A 23219-nucleotide genomic window follows, 5' to 3' on the forward strand; every position below is an offset into this window, starting at 1 on the left:
CTGAGCTTGTACTAAACTTTATCTTGACCTCCAGTTTTTGAACTTTTCACTTTTGCCAGTTCTTTCTGGTTTCACCTGGACTCCACCCATGCCCCTTCATGGTGGGCATTAAACAAGTTTATTCCCATTAACCACAGTTACCTTCTGTAAACATCACTGTGTCTTTCAAATTAATTTCCCATGTACACTTTAGAAAAAACAGCTGTGATACTATATGTAAACTTTATATCCTACTTTTGAACTTCACATTATAATAAAAGTACTTCTCATGCTGTTAAAACCCCTTATAAGTGGCTATACTTTTTTTTTTTTTTTTTTTTTTAAGAGACAGGATCTCACTATGTTCTCTTGGCTGGCCTAGAACTCATGGGCTCAAGTGTTTCACCCAACTCTGCTACCGAAGTACCTGGGACTATAGGATCACACCACCCAGCCTGGCTATAAATTTTAATTACAAAAATAATAATTGCTTATTGTAAAAAATATGAAAAATATCAAAGTTATCAAAAGAAAAATTAAATTTAAAAAATGCAAACTATAGAAAAAGGATATAAACTTAAATTACTCTTTGGGACCACTCTCACTGGAATCTTACTGATAAATCCTGTTATCTATATGTAAACATATTTCATATATGTAAACATTCTTTTTCTATATGTAAACATTCTTCAATAAGCTATTTAAAAAATAAATAGAACACATGATACTCTGGCACACAGTAAATATGTAGACATCTTTCCATGTAAGACCATACACATCTGTTTATTTTAGACTCATAGTTCCTTACTGATGGACATTTTCTCTGCCACAACTTTTCACTATTACAATCTTGCAGTGAACATTGTTACACACATATCTTTGCATATTGTATTCCTATAGAAGTCCTAAAAATGGAACTATTGGGTCTAAGGACATAAATTATCTCTAATGGCTATCTAATATTCCATTGACTACATGTGCCACTCTCCTTTGATGGAACATTCAGATTGCTCCCCAGGCTTTTCTCAGATTGATAAGCAAAATATTCCAATGGGGGAAATAGTACATACATGGCTCAAGGTAGCAGTGCTGACAGAAGGAGACTGGCAGACTTTAGAAAGACTGTCACATATGCTACATAGCTAAAATTAAAAAAAACAAAAACAAAAAAAAATCAAGGCTGAGTGCAGTGGCTCATGCTTTTAATCTCAGCTATTTGAGAGGTGGAGGTGGGAGGATGATTTGAGCTCAGGAGTTTGACATCAGCCTGGGCAACATGGCAAGACCCCATCTCTACAAAAAATAAAAAATTAACCAGGCCAGGTGTTGCGTTCTGGTAGTCCCAGTAACTTAGGAGGCTGAGGTGGGAGGATCGCTTGAGCCTGGGAGGTCCAGGCTGCAGTGAGCCATAACTGTGCCACCACACTCCAGCTTGGAAGACAGAGTGAGACCTTGTCAAAAAAAAAAAAAAAAAGAAAAAAGCCTCAGTTGGGTGTAGTGGCTCACACCTGTAATCCCAGCAGGCTGAGGTGGGAGGGTCACTTGAGCCCAAGTTCAAGAATGATCTGGGCAACGTAGCAAAATCCCATCTCAAAAACAAAAGAAAAAACCCAAAGTGTTTTTTTAAAATATCTGTAAACTTCCTACACAAGGTAGATTACCCACACTGAACTCTCTGTTGCTGTTAGCTAACCACATTCATAAAATATGCAAACAAAATATAGACTAGTTATTTTGTGTGCAGTTTGTTTTCATACATGTTAAAAGTAAGGTAATCAGCTGAATCAAGGAAGAACGAGGACTGATCAAAGAAAGGAAAAAATATTGCAAACTGCATGCAAAATAACTAGTGTGTGAAATAACCAACTAAATGTCTCTGATTCCTTGTTTGCCATTTATTTCTGTAGGTTTCACTAATATATTGTCCCTCTAAGTCCAAACAGGAGAGTTAAAACATGTGGCCTGAAAGTGCATCCTTTCTGAGACCTAGAGTCTTGAGTTCTCAGTTAAACTTTCCTCATATAAGTGACTGAGCAATGTGGCTCATGTGCAACAATATAATACACAAAGATATATGTGCAACCGTATTCTTGGCAAAGGCTGATTCTGATTCTGATTGAGCACATGGACAACTGTGTTCACACAGATGGCAGCAGTGGGTGAAACTGGGTTTTGATTTTACGGTCTATTTGGTGATTTCTGCTGGATGGTAGTATAATCAGGTGGCATACCTAGGAGGGAATCTAGAATCTGCTTTCCTTATTGTCTTTTATGTTTATGATATGGTTAGACTTTGTGTGCCCACCCAAATCTCATCTTGAATTGTAATCCTCATAATCCCCACGTCACGGGAGGGACCTGGTGGGAGGTGACTGGATCATGGGGACCGTGTCCCCCATGCTGTTCTCATGACAGTGAATTCTCATGAGGCCTGATAGTCTTACAAGTGTCTGACAGTTCCTCCTTCACATATTCACTCTCTCTCACCGGCTGCCATGTAAGATGTGCCTCTTCTCCTTCCACTATGATTGTAAGTTTCCTGAGGTCTCCCCAGCCATGCACAACTGTGAGTCAATTAAACCTCTTTTCTTTATAAATTACCCAGTCTTGGGCAGTTCTTTATAGCAGTGTAAGAACCGACTATTATAGTTTATTGGTACAGAGGTAGTGAGGTACTGCTATAAAGACACTTGAAAATGTGGAAATGACTTTGGAACTTGGTAACAGGCAGAAGCTAGAATAGTGTGGAGGGCTCAGAAGAAAACAGGAAGATGTGGAAAAGCATGGAACTTCCTAGAGACTTGTTGAATGGTTTTGAACAAAATGCCGATCTTTATAGCAGTATGAGAACAGACTATCTTTATAGCAGTATGAGAATACACTAATACAGTTGGTTTTTGTTTTGTTTTTTTTTTAATGTACTGATATAGGCTGCTCCTTTACTCTTCTCCTCCATCCAAAACTCAAGGCTTTTTCATGTTTGCTTATTATGGACCCAATACCCGTCACTATCTACAAAAATGGAATTCTATACCACAGAAGAAACAAAATTTATAACATTCAAAGATCAGTTTTCTTTGGCTTCTACAAATAATTGAATAACTGCAAATTAATATTACTTCAGAACTCTAAAGCTAAAGAACGGATGGTGAACACATTAATTATAAATTAGATGAAGTGAGTCAGAAAAATGTCTTCCAAAAGCCAAATAAAATAATATTTAACAGTTTTCCAAATCTTAGGCAAGTTTAGCACTTTAAAAACAAAGAAAATTCAATGTCATTGTGTAAGATATGGACCTTGAAAATAAAAAGTGTCTTACCAAATTTGGGGGAATTACAATTATCATTATGTATTGCTGTTTAATGTGTTATCCCTGAACAGTAGATTAAAACAACAAACACTTGCTATCTCTTTTTCAGTGGAACAGGAATTTGGAAGCAGCTTAGCGGGATGATTCTGGCTAAGTGGCTTAGCTGGATGGTTAAGGTTACTCTAAGGCTGCAATCAAAATGTTAGCTAGGCTGTTGTCAACTGAAGGCTTGACTGATACTTGAAAATCCCTGACATTCACTCAAGTGGTTACTGTCAGGAAGCCTCTGTTCTTTGCCATTTGGGCCTCCCAAGGGGCCACTCTAGACATGGCAGCTAGCTTCCTTCAGAGCCTAGTCAAGTGAGAGAGAGCAACCGACATGGAAGCTGCAGTACCTTTTTATGACCTAGTTTCTGAAATCACACACTATTACTTCTACTTTGTTTGTTAGAAATGAACTATTAAATCCAAACACACTCAGAGGGGAATTAGACTCCAACCTCTTCAAAGGAAGAATCTCAAAGAATTTGTGAAAACATATTTGAAACTACCACTCAACAGTAATACTTCTGCTACAAGGAATATATGTTTTTGTTTCTTTAACCAATCAACATTCTTAATAGTTTGGTACCTGCTTCCATCTTAAATTCTGCTGGTTTATCAAAACTAAATTATCTATGTTATAAAAAAGGGAAAAATTTGTCATTTCATGAGTATGATATATTTTTGGAGCACACAAATTGATATATACTGTCTACCCTATGGGCAGTATTAATAAATCAAGATAAAATCAGCTGGAACAAGCTCCTGTTTCAATTGGTTCATAAGCATCATATTAATATGTTAAGTGGTTATATCATATTGGACTAAATAATACCCAAAAGTTTTCAAGTTTTTTTTTTGTTTTTTTTTTTTTACTTTTTATGTATTTTAAATATATTGTCTCTTTAAGAAAAAAACAAATGAAGGTGTCAAAATGTAAATTGAGGTGAAAACACAGTTTAGTTTTTTTTTTTTGTTTTTTTTTTTGAGATGGAGCACCCGCCACCACGCCCGGCCAATTTTTTGTATTTTTAGTAGAGACAGGGTTTCACTGTGTTAGCCAAGATGGTCTCAATCTCCTGACCTCGTGATCTGCCCACCTTGGCCTCCCAAAGCACTGGGATTACAGGCGTGAGCCACCGCGCCCAGCCAACACAGGTTAGTTTTGAGTTTAAATACCTCAGTCACCTGGTTAAAGAACAAGAAAAAAAAAAATTCTTAACAAACTTGAAAGTTTTAGTATCTGTAGTAACAGGTATATAATTGTTTAGAAAAAGTTGGGGCTGGGCGCGGTGGCTCAAGCCTGTAATCCCAGCACTTTGGGACGCCGAGACGGGCGGATCACGAGGTCAGGAGATCGAGACCATCCTGGTTAACACGGTGAAACCCCGTCTCTACTAAAAAATACAAAAAACTAGCCGGCCGAGGTGGCGGACACCTGTAGTCCCAGCTACTCGGGAGGCGGAGGCAGGAGAATGGCGTGAACCCGGGAGGCGGAGCTTGCAGTGAGCTGAGATCCGGCCACTGCACTCCAGCCTGGATGACAGCGCGAGACTCCGTCCCAAAAAAAAAAAAAAAAAAAGAAAAAGAAAAAGTTGGGCCAGGAGTGGTGGCTCATGCCTGTAATCCCAGCACTTTGGAAAGCCAAGGAAGAAGGATCGCCAACCTAGGCAACAGGCAACAGAGCAAGATCCTGTCTCTATGAAAAATTTAAAAATTAGCTGGGTGTGTTGGCCCCAGCCTATAGTCCTAGCTACTCAGGAGGCTGAGGTAGGAGGATCACTTGAACCCAGGAGTTTGAGGTTGTAGTGAGCTATGATTATGCCACTACACTCCAGCCTGGGCAACAGAGCAAGGCTGTGTCTCTAACAACAACAAAAAAGTTCACATAATAAGTCTAATTAAGATAGTTCTTTGGACAAATTATACTTTCTTAAAAACAGTTATTTGTCTAGATTTTACTACCCCATAAGAATAATATTAGTATGATATAGCTGTGCAAACTATATCATAGGTTTTTGTCAGAAAAACCTAACTTAAATTTCTTAAATTTCCTCTAATGGTTTCACAGGTTGTATACATTTCAAAATATAAAATTGTAAAATCATGTACTCAACTAAGTTTAATAAGACAATACCTTTATAAAAAGAGGTCAATTCTTATAATGATGTAAATCTAATAATGCTTAATATATCAACTTCTATTGTAATTATCAGACCCTTAGCTAACTTTAAGATTTTAGACTAAAATTGAATTAATGAAAACTTTAGATCCCGAACAATTTCTAATTAAGATAAAAATGCAAATCACTGATTATCAAATTTGTTTTTATAATTTACCCTTGTGTCTTATATTTATACATCATAGAATAACCAATCAATAGGTTAAAGCAGGGTTTCCAAACTCCTGGGCTATGGACTGGTGGTCCTGGCCTGTGAGGAACCCAGCCACACAGCAGGAGGTGAGCGGCGGGCAAGGGAGCAAAGCTTCAAATGTATTTACTGCAGCTCCCCATCACTGGGATTACTGCCTGAGCTCTGCTGCCTGTCAGATCAGCGGTGGTATTAGATTGTCATAGGAGCACAAACCCTATTGTGAACTGCATATGCAAAGAATCTAGGTTGCACACTCCTTCTAAGAATCTAATGTCTGATGATTTGAGGTGGAACAGGTTCATCCTGAAATCATTCCCCTTCCCCTGAAGTCTATGGAAAAATTATCTTCCATGAAACTGGTCCCTGGTTCCAAAAGGATTGGGGACTGCTGGGTTAAAGGATGTATATATATATATGCTTCGGATGATGTTAACACATATGCTTATTTTTGCCACTTAAAAAGGATCTGAAAGCCAGGCGCAGTGGCTCTCACACCTGTAATCCCAGCACTTCGGGAGGCTGAGACGGGCTGATCACAAAGTCAGGAGTTCGAGACCAGTCTGACTCACGTGGTGAAACTCCATCTCTACTAAAAATACAAAAATTAGCCAGGCGTGGTGGTGCGCCCCTGTAATCCCAGCTACTCAGGAGGCTGAGGCAGGAGAATCACTTGAACCTGGGAGGCAGAGGTTGCAGTGAGCCAAGATTGTGACAATGCACTGCAGCCTGGGTAACAGAGCAAGACTCCATCTCAAAAAAAAAAAAAAGATAGTTTTGGTTTACATGACTTTTGGTTTTCTCTGTGTCTGAGGAAACAAAAGTTGGTTTATTTGGGTAAGGTTGTATTTAATATATAAAGCTGACATCGTCCTAGGTACAAGTTACAGGGAAATAGAAATATGTATACAAGGTAATCGATATGCTTTGTCCATTATTAAGGGAACTGGTATCGCTTTTTTTTTTTTTTTCAATTTCTTTTTCTTTAATTATTATTTTTTATTATTTTTATATTTTTTAAAGATGAGGTCTCACTTTGTTGCCCAGGCTGGAGTGCAGTGGCACGATCATAACTCACTGCACACCTGAACTCCTGGGCTCAATTGATCCTTCTACCTCAGCCTCCCAAGTAGCTGGGACTACAAGCACTCACTACCACGCCCAGCTAATTTATTTGTTTTTTTTTTTTTTAGAGACAGGGTCTCACATATTGCCCAGGCCTCAAGTGATCCTCCAGCCTCAGCCTCACAAATTTCTGGGATTCCAGGCACAAGCCACTGAATTCAGCTGTTACAGTTTTTTTAAGATGATAACAATAATTATAATATATACATTGTCTTATTTAATATACTTTAAGGTTAATTATGTTTAAATTTATTTAAAATTTTTGAAATTTTAAATGTTATCATCTAATTTCATGTTTGTATGTGTCTAAAGGTATATTATCACAGAAATGATAAGAGTTCACAAAAATGGATGTATTTTTAATATTATTATGTACCATTAAAATATTTTCCATGTCTTTAGCCTGTTTTAAATCATTTTAACTGCTTTATTTCTTCTAAAAGATATGGCTATTCTCACTTTCTTACTTTGCTTTAAATATTGTTACTCTTAATAAACACTGTAACATTTATCTGTACACATATCTCATAATCATATGTTAAGGTAATAACAAGTTTTGTCCTATAAACTCTCTTAAATTCAATTTCCACATGAAAAATAAAATACCAATGAATATTCTTATTTTCCCCAAATTTTAATTAGTTTACCCATTATTCATGCAAGGTGACTAAAACAAATGCCTCAAAAGACTTACATACTGGTAGTAGCCTCTACATTTTCCGCGGTAAAATATCCTGTTACCAATAGTTCGTTCTATATAGCTCTGACATAAGCAACATCTATCCTAAGAGTAGATATGCTTTTGTGTTGTTTGCGATTTTCACAAGCATAAAAAATAAAAGTTTTTAAAATTCTTCATGCATCACAACACAATTTTAAAAGGAAAATTAAATCTTAACGGGAAAAATCCAACATCCAAGGAAAATCTCAAGTTTTAGGATTAACCCATACCAAACACATTAGTACAATTTAATAATTTTAGTTTTTCTAATTTCTTATCAAATGTTATATTAACTATTCTAAATCCCACATTCTTAAAATCTCTAATGTTCTATTTTTCATTCTTAATTGCCCCTTAGTTTAACAGAATCTGGAAGCCTGTTTCTCACAAAGTGGTTCACAGACCACTAGCATCAGCAACATCTAGGAGCTTATTCGACATGTAGGCTCAGGCCCCAGTCTAGACAAACTAAATCAGAATCTGTACTTTAACAAGATCCTGAGGTAATTCATTTGCATATTAAAATTTGATAAACACTGCACTTAACTCATATCTTCCTTTCTTTTGACTTAAAATACACACAGTTTCCTGCTACCTCAAATTTTTTTTTTTTTTTTTTTTTTTTTTGAGATGGAGTCTTGCTCTGTCACTCAGGCTGGAGTGCAATGGCGTGATCTTGGCTTACTGCAAGCTCCGTTTCCAGGGTTCACACCATTCTCCTGCCTCAGTCTCCCCAGTAGCTGGGACTACAGGCGCCCGCCACCACGCCCAGCTAATTTTTTGTATTTTTAGTAGAGACGGGGTTTCACCATGTTAGCCAGGATGATCTCACTCTCCTGACCTTGGGATCTGCCCGCCTTGGCCTCCCAAAGTGCTGGGATTACAGGCGTGAACCACCACGCCCAGCAAAAATTTTTAATATTTTAAGTCATCTTCTCTTTGTTTTTCCTTTAGCTTCAGAGAAAAAGACTTCCTTCTCTATCCCAAAGCTAACCTCTCTCTAAGCTTGTGTTCTTGACCCATTTAATCTTTACTTAGGAACTTGTCTCCTTTCCTTTCCCTCTCCAGTATGACTGCAGGGACTGAATCGCTGCATTTTGCATGTCTAACACCTACCATAATAAAGACACAGAGTAGGCATGTGTAATTCACAGATGGCTCCTTTCTCTGACTCTTCCAAATCAGGTGTTCTTTACTTAAAAATAAAGCACAGTACTAACTTATCCTGTTATATCCTTGTGCTGTTATCTTGCTTGGTCTTTTCTTTCACTGTCAAACCCTTAAATGTTTTCTCATTTAACAGATATTTGTTGATACTTGTGGGAAGAGCACTGTAGTTAGTACTGTTACAAAAACAAAAACTAATTAAACAAAAAAGAAGACAGTCCCTACCATCATACTGTTTACCATCATTGAGGAGAAGGAATAAATCACTTACATGTGCTAAATACTAAATGAGGCAAAAATCCTAGGGCAGTGCAATAAAGAGTAGTTTATAAACTCTCACTCAGTTTTGCACAGATTAGATGATTAAAAAGACAGATGCTGAATAACTGCTTACTGCCTGTTTCCTCATCAATTCACCTCATAAACTTTTAAATTTGGTTTCCGCCTGTAACAGTCTACTAAAACTGCCCTTTTATATGCCCCAGTGACCTTCCAATAATCAATTCCTCTACCTTGAAAAAACTACAGACCTAGTACCCACATACACACGAAGCAAGTATACTCCTTACTTTTTAGTCTAGATTACTGACTACTATGATTCCTACCACCTTGTAGTGAAATCTGTTAGGAAAAATAAAGCTAAATGGTAGCCAGCTAATGATGCCTGATTACTTGACTCCACTAACCCATTAAAACACTCCTAAATACACAGAGATGCAAACTTGAAATATCACAGTAATCTGGTTACCAATCTGTAATATGTCAGAGCACAAAAAAAATCCACTAAATAGCAGAAACAAAAACATAATTAAAAGTCTAAATATTCCAAAGTAAGAGATCAAACACACCACGATATTATATGATATAATATTAAGTAGCTATCAAAAATCCCACTACAGATTATTTTATGTTAAAGAAAAAAATGTTCAGGCTGGGTACAGTGGCTCAGGCCTGTAATCCCAGCACTTGGAGAGGCAGAGGAGGGAGGATCACACTGAGGCCAGGAGTACAAGACCAGCCTGGCCAACATGGCAAAACCCCACCTCTACTGAAAATACAAAAATTAACTAGGCATAGTGGCCGTGAGCCTGTAATCCCAGCTATTCAGGAAGCTGAGGTAGAAGAATCACTTGAACCTGAGAGGTGGAGTTTGCAGTGAGCCGAGATGGTGCCACTGCACTCCATCCTGGGTGACAGAGGGAGACTCCCTCTCAAAAAAAAAAAAAATTAAGTGTAAAGGGGAAACTTTCATTGATGGATAGAAGAACCTACACCCGTATTCATAAACTGAAATGATACTGAAAGTATAGGCAACAAATTATTAATTGTAGACCTCTAGGAGTGAGATTAATTTTTTGAAATACAAAAAAGCACAAACTTTTCCTCTGTGCTTTTCCATATTTTTCAAATTTTCTATAATGAGCATGTATAACTTTTTTACAATCAGAAAACTTAAGAGGACATTAAGAAAGATTAAAATTAAGAGAAAAGTACCTTCAAAAACCACTTTACAAGTAGTAGGCTGTAATATATAAGAACAAATGGTGCTTTCCAATTTTCATTTTCCCCAAGCTCTGTGCTGCATTTAACACTGATGATTCCTTGAAACTCCCTCACCATTTTGATTCTAAAACCTATTTTTCTTGGCTCTCTTCCAACTTGTGGGCACACTTCTCTTTGCTTTATTTGGTTATATCTCCTACTGCTATTCTCTAAATGGGGTTGTATAACAAGATTTGATCCTACCCTCTCTCTCCTGCTCTGTAAGTCATTCACTGGAGAGCCCATCCATTCTCACAGTTTCAGCAATTACGTCAGCACATGACTTCCAGAATCTACATCTCCAGTTATATTCATATCTCTTAAATAACAGTCTTCCAATTCAAGTAGAATATTCTATCTTCCTTCACCAAAAATTCGTATTTCTCCCCAAATTAACTTCCTCCTTCTAGGCTTTCTTATCTCTTCATGGATCTATGATGCATTTAGTTACTTTGTTCAAATTTTAGTTATTCCTCTTTCTCTCCCTCTCCTCCAACACTTAGTCACTAAATCCTTTGAAATATCTCTTGCATCCATCCCTTTTTTCCTAATCCTGATACCCTGCTAATCCTCATAAAAATGAACAATTTACACCTAAATCAGTCTAATAAGCATGTGATCGGTTTTCCAGTCTCCAATCTCTAGCTTTTCTTTAAAACAAAACAAAACAAAACTACACATTGCTGCTTTTGTGATTTTTCTAAACAGAGTTTTAAAAAGAAAAGACCCCCTCCCCCAAAACAGAAACAAACAAAAACCATCCAGCAGTCTCAAATTACTGTCAAAATAACAGGTTAAATTCCTTAGCATGGTATTCAAGAGCCTCCAATCTAGCCCCTCCCTCTCTCATGTAATCATATTTCCCACCACTACTTTTGGCAGGTGGGAACGGAGTCTCGCTCTGTTGCCAAGGCTGGAGTGCAGTGGCACCATCTTAGCTCACTACAACCTCTACCTCCTGGGTTCAAGTGATTCTCCTGCCTCAGCCTCCTGGGTAGCTGGGATTACAGGTGCGTACCACCACGCCCAGCTAATTTTTTTTTTTTTTTTTTTTTGACGCCCAGCTAATTTTTGTATTTTTACTAGAGACGAGGTTTCACCATGTTGGCCAGGCTCGTCTCAGACTCCTGATCTCAAGTGATCTGCTCCGCCCCCCCACCGACCTTTCAAAGTGGTGTGATTACAAGCGTAAGCCACCCGCCTGGCCTGCCACCACTACATTTAAAAAATCATCCTTCCAAACAAACTGGTCTATTTATCTCCAAAATGGGCTACAGGAATATGTAATTGAAATATTTATGATTTTTTTTTCTGGAAATTTCATATTTAATGTCACTAACCAATGCCTGGCTCTTGATCATCTTTTTTCTTTTTTTTTTGTAATTTTTGAGACAAGGTCTCACTTTGTCCCCCAGGCTAATGTGCAGTGACACTATGATCTCAGCTCACTACAGCCTCGACCTCCCAGGCTCAAGTGATCCTCCACCTGAGTCTCCCAAGTAGCTGGGACTACAGACATGTGCCACCATGCCTGGCTAATTTTTGTATTTTTTTAGAGTCTTCTACTATATGTCCAGGCTGCTCTCAAACTCCTGGGCTCAAGCACTCCTCCTGCCTTGGCCTCCCAAAGTGCTGGGATTACAGGCGTGAGCCACTGCTCCTGGCTTTGATCTTCTTTTAGTAACTACCGCTTCTATCAATAATTTGATGTTTAACTCTCCAATTTGCTATATTATCTTTTAATCTTCACATTTTTGTCTAAGTAAATTAGAAACATTTAGGCACAAAAATCTCATTTTTATATCTATGTCATACATTTATGGTTAGTATTCACTGAGGAAGGCTCAATTATAATATCAGCTAAACGTTTTATTTTTCTTTTTCCAAACAGCCAATTGTCCTTTGTAATCTGCTCCACCCTTTTTGGAGGGCACAGTGGAATTTGGGAGGAGCGGAGAAAACTAACTTTACCTCATATTTTGCTCCAATAAGGTAACTTAACTCTTCATGATTGTCAATCAGTGCCCTTTTCCAGAAAGCACATCCCCATGCACACATCTTTAAAAACTTATAATGATTTTGTGAATGTTGCCATCACAGTTTTAAAGCCCACAAATCACAAACTATCCTCAAATTTTCATGTTAGTATTTATACAAACGGAAACCATTTATATTTCCCTTAAATCAGCTCAGGTGGTGCTGCCCAGTTCTTTTCAAAAAGAAGGCTAGGCCAGGCACGGTGGCTCACACCTGTAATCCCAGCACTTTCAGAGGCAGTGGAGGGAGGATTGCTTGAACTCAGGAGTTTGAGACCAGCCTGGTCAACATGGTGAAACCCTGTCTCTACCAAAAAATACAAAAAAAAATTAGCCAGGCTTGGTGGTGCATGCCTGTAGTCCCACCTACTTGGGAGGCTGAGGCAGGAGAATCGCTTTAGCCCAGGAGGTGGAGGTTGCAGTGAGCTGAGATCATGCCACTGCACTCCAGCCTGGGTGACAGAGTGAGACCCTCTGTCAAAAAAAGAAGGCTAAAGCATGTCATACATTTAACACCTTTAAGAAGGCCAACATATTTAAAATTTCTCTGTGTGGGGTCTCATAGGAAGAACTACAAATTTTTCTATTTAAAAAGGCAGTCTAATTTTCTTCAATTTATGCTAAGGCTTCAGAAGGCCCAAATTATTATTTTATTTCTAGCCAATCAATCATATATATAAAGCAGAATATGAAGAGTTAGATGCATTTGATGGCTACATTGATCAATTTAACTTTACTTTGTTTTAGAAAAATGTTTAGAAATGAAATCACATAATTTCACTCAATTACTAGAAATAAAACAATTTAACATAATTGTATGCTTAATGTTCTGGTTTTAGTCGTTAGCAATTTTGAGCAAAATTATTGCTTTCCAGTATTTTTAAAATACTAATTTTTAGGTTTAGAAGTAGAGGGCTAGTATACAAATCTAGTTAGCAAGGAGAGATACTTCTGGGAGAAATTGATATCGAAACTATTTCTGAAGGAAACTGTAAGAATACAGGACCAAAGAAGCATTTTCATATTTTTAAATTTACTGTTAAAAACAAAATGTTCACTACTGATTTTCACATAAGGCATAAGAACCCCAGTATCATGTGCTGGTCTTATTGACTATACACATGAAGACTGGTAGCTAAAAGTTTAAAATACGTAATAACATTACATTTCAGGTATTATTTTAAGAGTTTTTTTTTTTTAAAGGTAAAGCTTGATTAAACAAATGATCTACACTTGAGATAACTTTAATTCACTCAACAAACATCTTCAAGTGCCTCCTGTGTGCCAAGCACTGTGCTAAAGATACTGGATACTAAGATTAAAATAATCTCTGTTTTCAATATGCTCAGAGTATAGTGGGAAATAAAACTTGTGAAGAATAAATTTCAATTCACTGTAATAAGAAGCACTGTGATAGGGAAAGCTTAGGATGAGATGGAGCATGTGATGAAAGAAGACCTCAGATAAGGCAACAAAGGATTAGATGTTACCCAGAAAAGGGGGTCAGAGGATGGATATGGAAGGGCAATCTAGGCAATGATCAGTATATGTAAGGCCAGAGAACTCAACAGGTTAAATGTACACAGGCCAGGAATAAGCATAGGGCAATTTTTGCGGAAGCAGTAAGAGGAAAGCGGGCTATTACTGAATTCTGTATTTTATCTTGAAGATTGTTGGAGCCAATGAAGGATTTTAACCAAAGTGAGTGTAATCAGGGTGAGATTTGAGAACTCTGAAAGGTGGGTTACAAGATCAGATTCGTTCTTAGAAAGACCAATTCTGAAGTCAGTATAGTTGATCCAGGAATCATTTTATCTTTACCATATCTCGTAATTTTGAAAAAAAATCTATAAACAGGGCTAGAAAACTAAATATAGTCACCAGTTGACTTCACTAAGATTTTATAAATCATGATACTCTCAGTACTACCAAAATATTATATCCAATGTTCTTATATTGTTAAAAAGGGAGTTATCCTAATACAAAAGCTGTGTTGTTCTGAGTCACTAGAAAAAAAAAAAAAAAGGTTCAAACTCACTTCATTAAAAAAAAGAAAAGGTGGGGGAGGCCAGGCGTGGTGGCTCACAACTGTAATCCCAGCACTTTGGGAGGCTAAGGCAGGCGGATCACCTGAGGTCAGGAGTTCACGACCAGACTGGCCAACATGGTGAAACCCTGTCTCCACTAAAAATACAAAAATTAGCCAGGAGTGGTGGCACGCACCTGTAATCCCAGTTACCTGGGAGGCTGAGGTGGGAGTATGGCTTGAACCTGGGAGGCGGAGGTTGCAGTGAGCCAAGATCTCACCACTGTACTCCAGCCTGGGTGACACAGTGAAACTCCATCCCACCCACCACCGCCCCCCCCCAAAAAAAGGGAAGGGTGGTTTAGGAAATAAAGAATATGGAATATGGAGAAAATGTGGAACCTAAGTCCTTTAACAAGATGTACACTGACCTTCAAAGACACTAAAACTAATACAATCTATTAACTTACATTAGACATAGCTATTCCCACTAACAGAAAATAAAACTTGCTTCAACTTAGTATTTATTTTTACATTATGTTTAGGCTTTCACCTGGTAGAGCATCTATTGAGTTCATTAATTCCAATATAACACAGTTATTGGATGTTTTCAGTTGATCTATGTGAGAGTGGCTAATAAAAACATACACAGAAAGGGACAAAAATTCTGTTTTTAATCATTTAGCAATTTTAAGCAAAATTATTGCTATCTGGTATTTTAAAAAATATACACAGAAAGGGGTAAAGGAAACAAGATTTCTCTTTGTTAAAATGCTGAAGAAATTGGGAGAGCCAACCATAAAATTACACGCATCAAAAGTGTAATTAAAGCACTAAAGAACACTCCCCACCCCCGACCTTAATTGTACATTACTAAAGACCTATTTGCCACAGTTCTTTTATTTAGTATATCACGTCTACCTGTCAACAAAAACTTATAAGGCACGGTAAAAGGTAAAAACAAAGTCTGAAGAGACAGAACAAGCATCAGAACCAGCATCAGATATGGCAGAAATGTTGTATTAACTTTTTTTCCAGACACACACACTGAAAGGGGTAAAGGTATCAGGAATTTTCTTTTTTAAAATGCTAAGATATTTTATTGCAACCATAAAATTATACTCATCAAAAGTGTAATTAAAGCACAATAGATCACTTCCCCACCTCTCACACCTTAATAGTACATTACTAAAGAACTATTTACCACACTTCCTTTTAATTAGTATATTATGTCTACCTATCAACAAAAAATAATAAGGCACAGTAAAGGGAAAAATGAAGTCTGAAAAGACAGAACAAGCATCATAACTAGCATTGGATATGGCAGGAATTTTGGAGTTAACATACCAGGAATTTTCTAAGACTATAATTCATATGCTAAGGGCTATCGTGATAAAAGTAGACAACATGCAACAACAAACGGATAATGTAAGCCATGAAGCGTTGCTTCTAAGAAAGTACAAAAAAGAAACCTAGAGATCAAAAACATAGTAACAGAAAGAAAGAATGCCTTTAATGGGCTCATTAGTAAACTGGACATAGCTGGGGAAAGTATCACTGAGCTTGAGGATATGACAATAAAAACTTCCAAAACTTAAAGAAAAAAAGCCTGAAAAAAAGAGAAGAGAATATACAAGAACTGTGGGAAAATTACAATAGGTGTAACATGTGTACAATTGGATTACTAGGAAGAGAATATAGAAAAGAACAGAGGAAATATTTGAGGCGATAATTACTAAGAATTTCCCCCCAGTTAATGTTAGAAACCTAACCACAGATCTAGGAAACTCAGAGAAAAACCAGGAGAAATGCCAGAAAAACTACACTTAGGCATATCATCTTCAAACTACAAAAAATCAACAATAAAAATCCTGAAAGAAGCTAAAGGGAAAAAAAATTACCTATGAGGGAGCAAAGATAAGAATTACATCTAACTTCTCAGAAACCATACAAACAAGAAGAAAGTGGAGTGAAATATTTAAAGTATTGAGAGAAAAAAAACCCAAAACATCAACTTAGAATTCTTTTTTTTTTTTTTTTTTTTTGAGACGGAGTCTCGCTCTGTCGCCCAGGCTGGAGTGCAGTGGCCGGATCTCAGCTCACTGCAAGCTCCGCCTCCCAGGTTCACGCCATTCTCCTGCCTCCGCCTCCCGAGTAGCTGAGACTACAGGCGCCCGCCACCTCGCCCGGCTAGTTTTTTGTATTTTTTAGTAGAGACGGGGTTTCACCGTGTTAGCCAGGATAGTCTCGATCTCCTGACCTCGTGATCCACCCGTCTCGGCCTCCCAAAGTGCTGGGATTACAGGCTTGAGCCACCACGCCCGGCCATCAACTTAGAATTCTATACCCTGGGAAACAGTCTTTCACAAGTGAAGAAAAATAAAGACATTCTCAGACAAACAGAAATTGAGAGAATTTGTTGTTAGTACGATCTACCTTGTAAGAAACATTGAAGTTTTTCAGAGAAAAGGAAAATTATATAGGTCAGAAACCTGGATAAAGGAAGTGCGCTGGAGGAGAATAAGTAAAGGTTAAAAAAAAAAAACTTACTTTTCATAAACAGATCTAACAGAAAACCATTCAAAATAATAGCAACAATGTATTTGATTATGTATGCTTCTGTGTGTGTCTCTGTGTTTATGTATAAATGAAATGAATGACAGCATTAAACAGGTGACAGGAGGAAGAAATTAGGAATATTCTGTTATTATAAGGTACTTGGGTTACCTGTGAAGTAGTATATTGTTACCTGAAAGTGAATGTGGATTAGTTAGTTGTAAATGTGTATTGCATACTCTAGGGAAACTACTAAGAAAAAAAAAAAAAAAAAAAAAAGCAGCAGTATAATTGATATGCTAAGAAAGAAGAGAAAACTGAATCATGTTAAACTCTCAATTAAAACCACAAGGAGCCAAAAAACAGAAGACAAAAACAGGAACAAAGACCATGAGCAACAAATAGAAAACAACAGTTATGGTAGATATTAATCCAACTATATCAATAAACACTTTAAATGTCTAACAATTAAAAGACGGAGATTGTCAGAGTGATCAAAAAACAAGACCCAAGTACAGTAAGTTCTCACTTAACATCACCAATAAGTTATTCGAGACTGCCACTTTAAGCACAACAATGTATAACAAAACCAATTTGTTTTTCTCATCAACATTATAGCAAAATGATGTTGAACAAAATAGCATTAATGGAGGACTTACTGTATGTCATTTCACTGAAAGTCATGGTTTCCAAGAGCCTATTGAGGAACTTAAATAAGTAATTACTATATATGCTGTCTACAAGAAATCCACTTTAAATATAAAGACAGATATAAATTAAAAGTAAAGAGATGGAGAAAGGTACACCATGCTAACATTAATCAAAAGAAAGCAAGAGTAGCTATATTAATTTCAGACAGAGCAGACTTCAGAGCAAGAAAAGTTATCAGGGATAAAGAGGGGTATCACATAATAGTAACAGGATTAATATTCCAAGAAAACAAAACAATTCTTAATGTATGCCCAACAACAGTGTCAAATTAAATGAGGCAAAGACTGATAGAATTACAAGAAAAAATAGACAAGCCCACTATTATAGTTGGAGACTTAATTACCCCTCAATCAGAAATGGACAGATCCAGCAGGCAGAAAATTCAATAAAGACAGAGTCGAACTCAACATCATCATCAATCAACTAGATGTAATCGATATCTATAGATTACTTTACCCAACAACAGATTGCACATTCTTCTCAAATTCACATGGAACACTAAGAAACACCACGTTCTATCGCCACACACACACACACACACTTTAACAAATTTAATAGAAATCATACAATATTTGCTCTCAGATCAAATTAAAATGGTGATGTGGTTTGGGTTTGTGGCCTGGCCCAAATCTCATTTCAAATTGTAATCCTCAATGTTGAAAGAGGGGCTGCTGGGAGATGATTGGATCTTGGGGTTGGATATCCCCTTTGCTGTTCTCATAATAGTGAGTTCTCAAGAGATCTGGTTGTTTAAAACTGTATGGCATCTCTCTTTGCCCTCTCTTCCTCCTTTTCCAGCCATGTAAGAGGTGACTCCTTCCTCTTCACTTTCTGCCATAATTGTAAGTTTCTGAGGTCTCCCCAGCCATAAGGAACTGTGAGTCAGTTAAATCTCTTTTCTTTATAAATTACCTTGTCTCAGGTAGTTCTTTATAGCAATGTGAGAACAGAATACAGATGGAAAACTCCAAAATACTTGTAGATTAAACACACTTCTAAGTTACATATAAGTCAAAGAAATCTCAAGTGAAATTTTAAAATATTTTGAATTAAATGAAAATACAATGTATCTAGATTTGTGGTATGCAGTGAAAGCAGTGCCTGGAAGAGGAAATTTATGGCATTGAATGAATATATCAGAAAAGAAGAAAGATCTAAAATCAATCATCTAAGTGCACATCTTAGGAAACTAGCAAAGGAAGAGCAAATTAAATCCAAAGTAAGCAGGAGAAAAATAAAAAATAAAAAATTAGCATAGAAATCAGTGAAACTGAAAACAGGAAATCAACAGAAAATCAACAAAAACAAAAGCGGGTTCTTGGAAAAGATCAATAAAATTGGTAAGCCTCTGGTCAGGCTAACTAAGAAGAACAGAGAAACAAATTACTAATATCAGAAATGAAAGAGAGACTATTACTACAAATCCCGTAAACATTAAAAGGATAATAAAGGAATACTGTTAACAACTCTATGTTCATAAATTGGGTAACCTAGATGAAATGGATCAATTCCTTGAAAGACACAATGTGCAAAAACACATACAAGAAGATAAGGATAATTTGACTAGGTCTGTATCTGTAAAGAAATTGAGTAATTAATAACGTTCCAAAACAGAAAGCACCAGATTCAGATGGGTTTACTAATGGACTCTACTAAACATTTTTTTAAAAAAATTATACCAATTTTCTACAATTAATTTCAGAATATAGAAGCAGGGAGAATACTTTCTGACTCATTCTACAAGGCCAGCACCACCCTAATACAAAAACCAGCAAAGACCTTATAAGAAAAAAAACAAAAACAAAAACAAAAACAAAACAAAACAAAATCCCCACAGACCAATATCACCCATGAACAAACATGTGAAAATCCTCAACAAAATATTAGTAAATTGAATCCAACATTATATAAAATGAATAATACACCACAACCAAGTGGGATTTATCCCAGGTATGCAAGGCTGGCTCAACATTTGAAAATCAATTAATATAACCCATCACATCATCAGGTTTAAGAAAAATCACATAATTATATCAATAGATGCAGAAAAAGCATTCGACAAAAACTAATATCCACATATGATGAAAACTCTCAGTATACTAGGAATACAGGGGGAACTTTCTCAATTTTATAAAGAACACTACAAAAAAGCATACAGATAACATCATAATTATGAAAAACTCAAAACTTTCCCACTAAGATTAGAAACAAGGCAAGGATGTCCTCTCTCATCACTGCTTTTCAATATCATACTGGAAGTCCAAACTAATGCAGTAAGACAAGAAAAGGAATAAAAAGTATACACATTGGAAAGAAAGAAAATTGTCTTTATTCACAGATGACATGATTGTCTGCATAGAAAGTCTCAAAGAATTAACAACAACAAAAAAATCCTCCTGCAACTAATACATGATTATATTATAGCAAGCTTGCAGGACACAAAGTTAATGTGCAAAAGTCAAGCATTTTCCTCTATACCAGCAATGAACCAGTGGAATTTGAAATTTAAAAAAAAAAATTACCATTTACATTAGCATACAAAAGTAGGGTACTTCAATATAAATTTAGCAAAATACGTACAATATCTATATGAGGAACGTATAGAACTCCAATGCAAGATATCAAAGAAGAGCAAAATAAATGAAGAGATAATCCATGTTTGTGGATAGGAAGACTCAATATTGTCAAGCTGTTAGTTTTTCTCAACGTGATCTATAGATTCAATGCAATCCCAACCAAATTCTCAGCAAGTTATTTTTTGGACATCAACAAACTGATTCTAAAGTTTATAATGAGAGGCAAAAAACCCAAACCCAGAAGAGTGAACTCGACATGGAAGGAAAACAACAAAGTCAGAAGACTGACACTATGGAACTTCAAGATTTACCATAAAGCTACAGTAATCAAGACAATGTGTTATGGGCAAAAATAGACACACCAATGGAGCAGAGTAAAGAGCCCAGAAAAAGACCCACATGAATACAGTCAGCTGATCTTTGACAAAGAAGTAAGGACGATGGAGAAAAGACAGTGTTTTCAACAAATGGTGCTGCAACAACTGAACATGCACATGTGAAAAAATGAATCTAGAAAGAGATCTTACAGCTTTCATAAAAATTAACTCCAAATGGATCATAGGCTTAAATGTAAATTGTATAACTATAAAATACCTAGAAGATAACACAGGAGAAAACCTAGATGATCTTGGGTATGGTGATGACTTTTTAGATATGATACCAAAGGCATGATCCATGAAAGAAAAAACTGATTCACTGGACTTTATTAAAATTTTAAAACTTCTGCTCTGAGAAAATTAATGTCAAGAGAATGAGAAGACACGACACAAACTGGGAGAAAATATTTTCAAAAGATACATCTGATAGGCCAGGCGCAGTAGCTCGTGCCTGTAATCCCAGCACTTCAGGAGGCCAGGGTGGGCAATTGCTTGAGTCCAGTTCAAGACCAGTCCGGCCAACATGGTGAAATCCCATCTCTATTAAAAATACAAAAAATTAGTCGGGCATGATGGTGTGAGCCTGTAGTCTCAGCTTCTTGGGAGCCTGAGGCAGAAGAATTACTTGATCCTGGGAGGCAGAGGTTGCAGGGAGCCGAGATCGCACTGTACTCCAGCCTGGGCGACAGAGCAAGACTCTGTCAAAAAAAAAAAAAAAAAAAAAAAAAAGGGAACGGAAGGGGAAGGGGAAGGAGGAAGGAAGGAACCATGAAAAGACATAAAGAAAACTTAAATGCATTTTACTAAGTGAAAGAAACCAATCTGAAAATGCAAGATACTATATAATTCCAAGTATGTGACATTCTGGAAATGACAAAACTATGGAGACAGAAAAAAAGACCACTGGTTGCTAAGGGTTGGGAATGGGGTGAGGGAGGGAAGAATGTACATGTAAAGAACAGAGAATTTTTAGGGCACTGAAACTACTGTTATGATACTATAATGGTGGATACAAGACATGGATACACTGTCAAAACCCCATAGAATGTACTGAACATAAGACATGGATACATTTGCCAAAATCCCATAGAATGTACAACACAAGAGTGAACCTTAATGCAACTATGGGCTTTGGGTGATAATTATATGTTAATGTGGGTTCACTGATTATAACAAATGTACCCCTAAACTACAGGATGAGGTGGGTCAGGTTGTTCTTGTGTGGACAGGGGTATATGGGAACTATCTGTACTCTCTGTTCAAATTTGCTGAGAACCTAAAACTGCTTTAAAAATTAAAGTCCAGACCGGGTGCGGTGGATCACGCCTGTAATCCCAGCACTTTGGGCAAAGGCCAAGATGGGAAGATCACGAGGTCAGGAGATAGAGACCATCCTGGCTAACATGGTGAAACCCCATCTCTACTAAAAATACAAAAAAATTAGCCGGGCATGGTGGCGGGTGCCTGTAGTAGCTGTAGTCCCAGCTACTCTTGAGTCCAGGAGCCTGAGGCAGAAGAATTACTGTAGTCTCAGCTACTCATAAGGCTGAGGCAGGAGAATGGCGTGAACCCAGGAGATGGAGCTTGCAGTGAGTCAAGATTGCGCCACCCAGCACTCTAGCCTGGGCGACAGAGTGAAACTCCGTCTCAAATAAATAAATAAATAAATAAATAAAGTCCAATAATTTAAAATATGTATGTATATATATTTTTAAAAACTGCACACATAAACTGTTTAGATATTTATTCCCTGTCCTCTATTAAAATAGTTCCTCTAAGACCTTTTTTGAACAAGTAATTACAACTTGATTTCTGGGTAAAGTTTTGATTTCACCACAGCATCTTTCAAAAGCAAAGTATGTCTATGCTGGCATTTCAGAAATGCACTTATCTTCAGATTCTTGTTGCTTTGGCCAGCACCAGAATCTTTTTAATAATATATACACTGACATCTTAGACTTGACACATGATAAGCAGTCTTAAGAGTAATGCTTAAAAAAAATCATCACTGCCAGATAATGCTTATAATACAAGGAAATAACATATAACCAGATTATATAAATCTGAAAATTATTTCCAAAAAAATCTACACATTTTGGGATTGGAAGGAACCAGAGAGAACACTCAATTCACCTCCTCCCATTTGAGGTCTATTGCAGAAGGTCCAAACTCATTATTTGCAAGATATTATCTCCATACTTTACCCTTATCTACATCTCCGGTATCATCTGCTACTTCCCACTAGGCCCCTTGTGTCTGCTGTGCAAAAACTCCCCATTCTCTTATTAATTTACTAAGTTCTTTCATATAATCAGTGTCTCTAAACACGCTATTCCTTTAGTCTGAAATTCACTGAGATCTATCCACACGTAACAAGTGCCTATTCATCTTTCATCACATTGTTTGAATATTAATTAAAATTAAGACAAAAGACTTAATTTAAGAAAAGTTTGACCACAAAATTCTGACTGTGGAATAATTCTAAACACAAAAAGAACTGTAATGAAATCTTAAACTTTAGTAGGTAGTTGGTTGCTGTTACTGGTCTAGCAATTTTTTTGGCGGGGGAGGGTTACTGTAGGATACAGCATATGAATAAATATTGCTGGTGTTGGGAAGCAGGGATTTTATTATGAACAAAGGGAGATTCAAATATGGAATAAAGGAAGATAAGAA

General features: G+C 36.8%; 2 protein-coding genes across 10 annotated transcripts in view; one reads left to right on the top strand and one right to left on the bottom strand.

Annotated features, from left to right (window-relative positions):
- The window catches only part of TOGARAM1 (TOG array regulator of axonemal microtubules 1), a 114331-nt gene that overhangs the window by 86056 nt on the left and 5056 nt on the right, over window positions 1–23219 (bottom strand). The gene's annotated exons all lie outside the window — the stretch shown is intronic.
- LOC105481898 (kelch like family member 28) overlaps window positions 1–23219 on the top strand; it is a 119552-nt gene that overhangs the window by 51482 nt on the left and 44851 nt on the right. Inside the window, exon 2 of one of the 4 annotated variants that reach the window (XM_071100245.1) lies at window positions 12153–12253. The exons of the other annotated variants lie outside the window; for them this stretch is intronic. The gene's annotated coding sequence lies outside the window, so the exon portion shown is untranslated. The remainder of the gene's footprint in view (window positions 1–12152; window positions 12254–23219) is intronic. 4 annotated transcript variants of the gene reach the window in all.

Source organism: Macaca nemestrina, chromosome 7 (assembly GCF_043159975.1).
Source record: "Macaca nemestrina isolate mMacNem1 chromosome 7, mMacNem.hap1, whole genome shotgun sequence".
Classification (NCBI taxonomy): domain Eukaryota; kingdom Metazoa; phylum Chordata; class Mammalia; order Primates; family Cercopithecidae; genus Macaca; species Macaca nemestrina.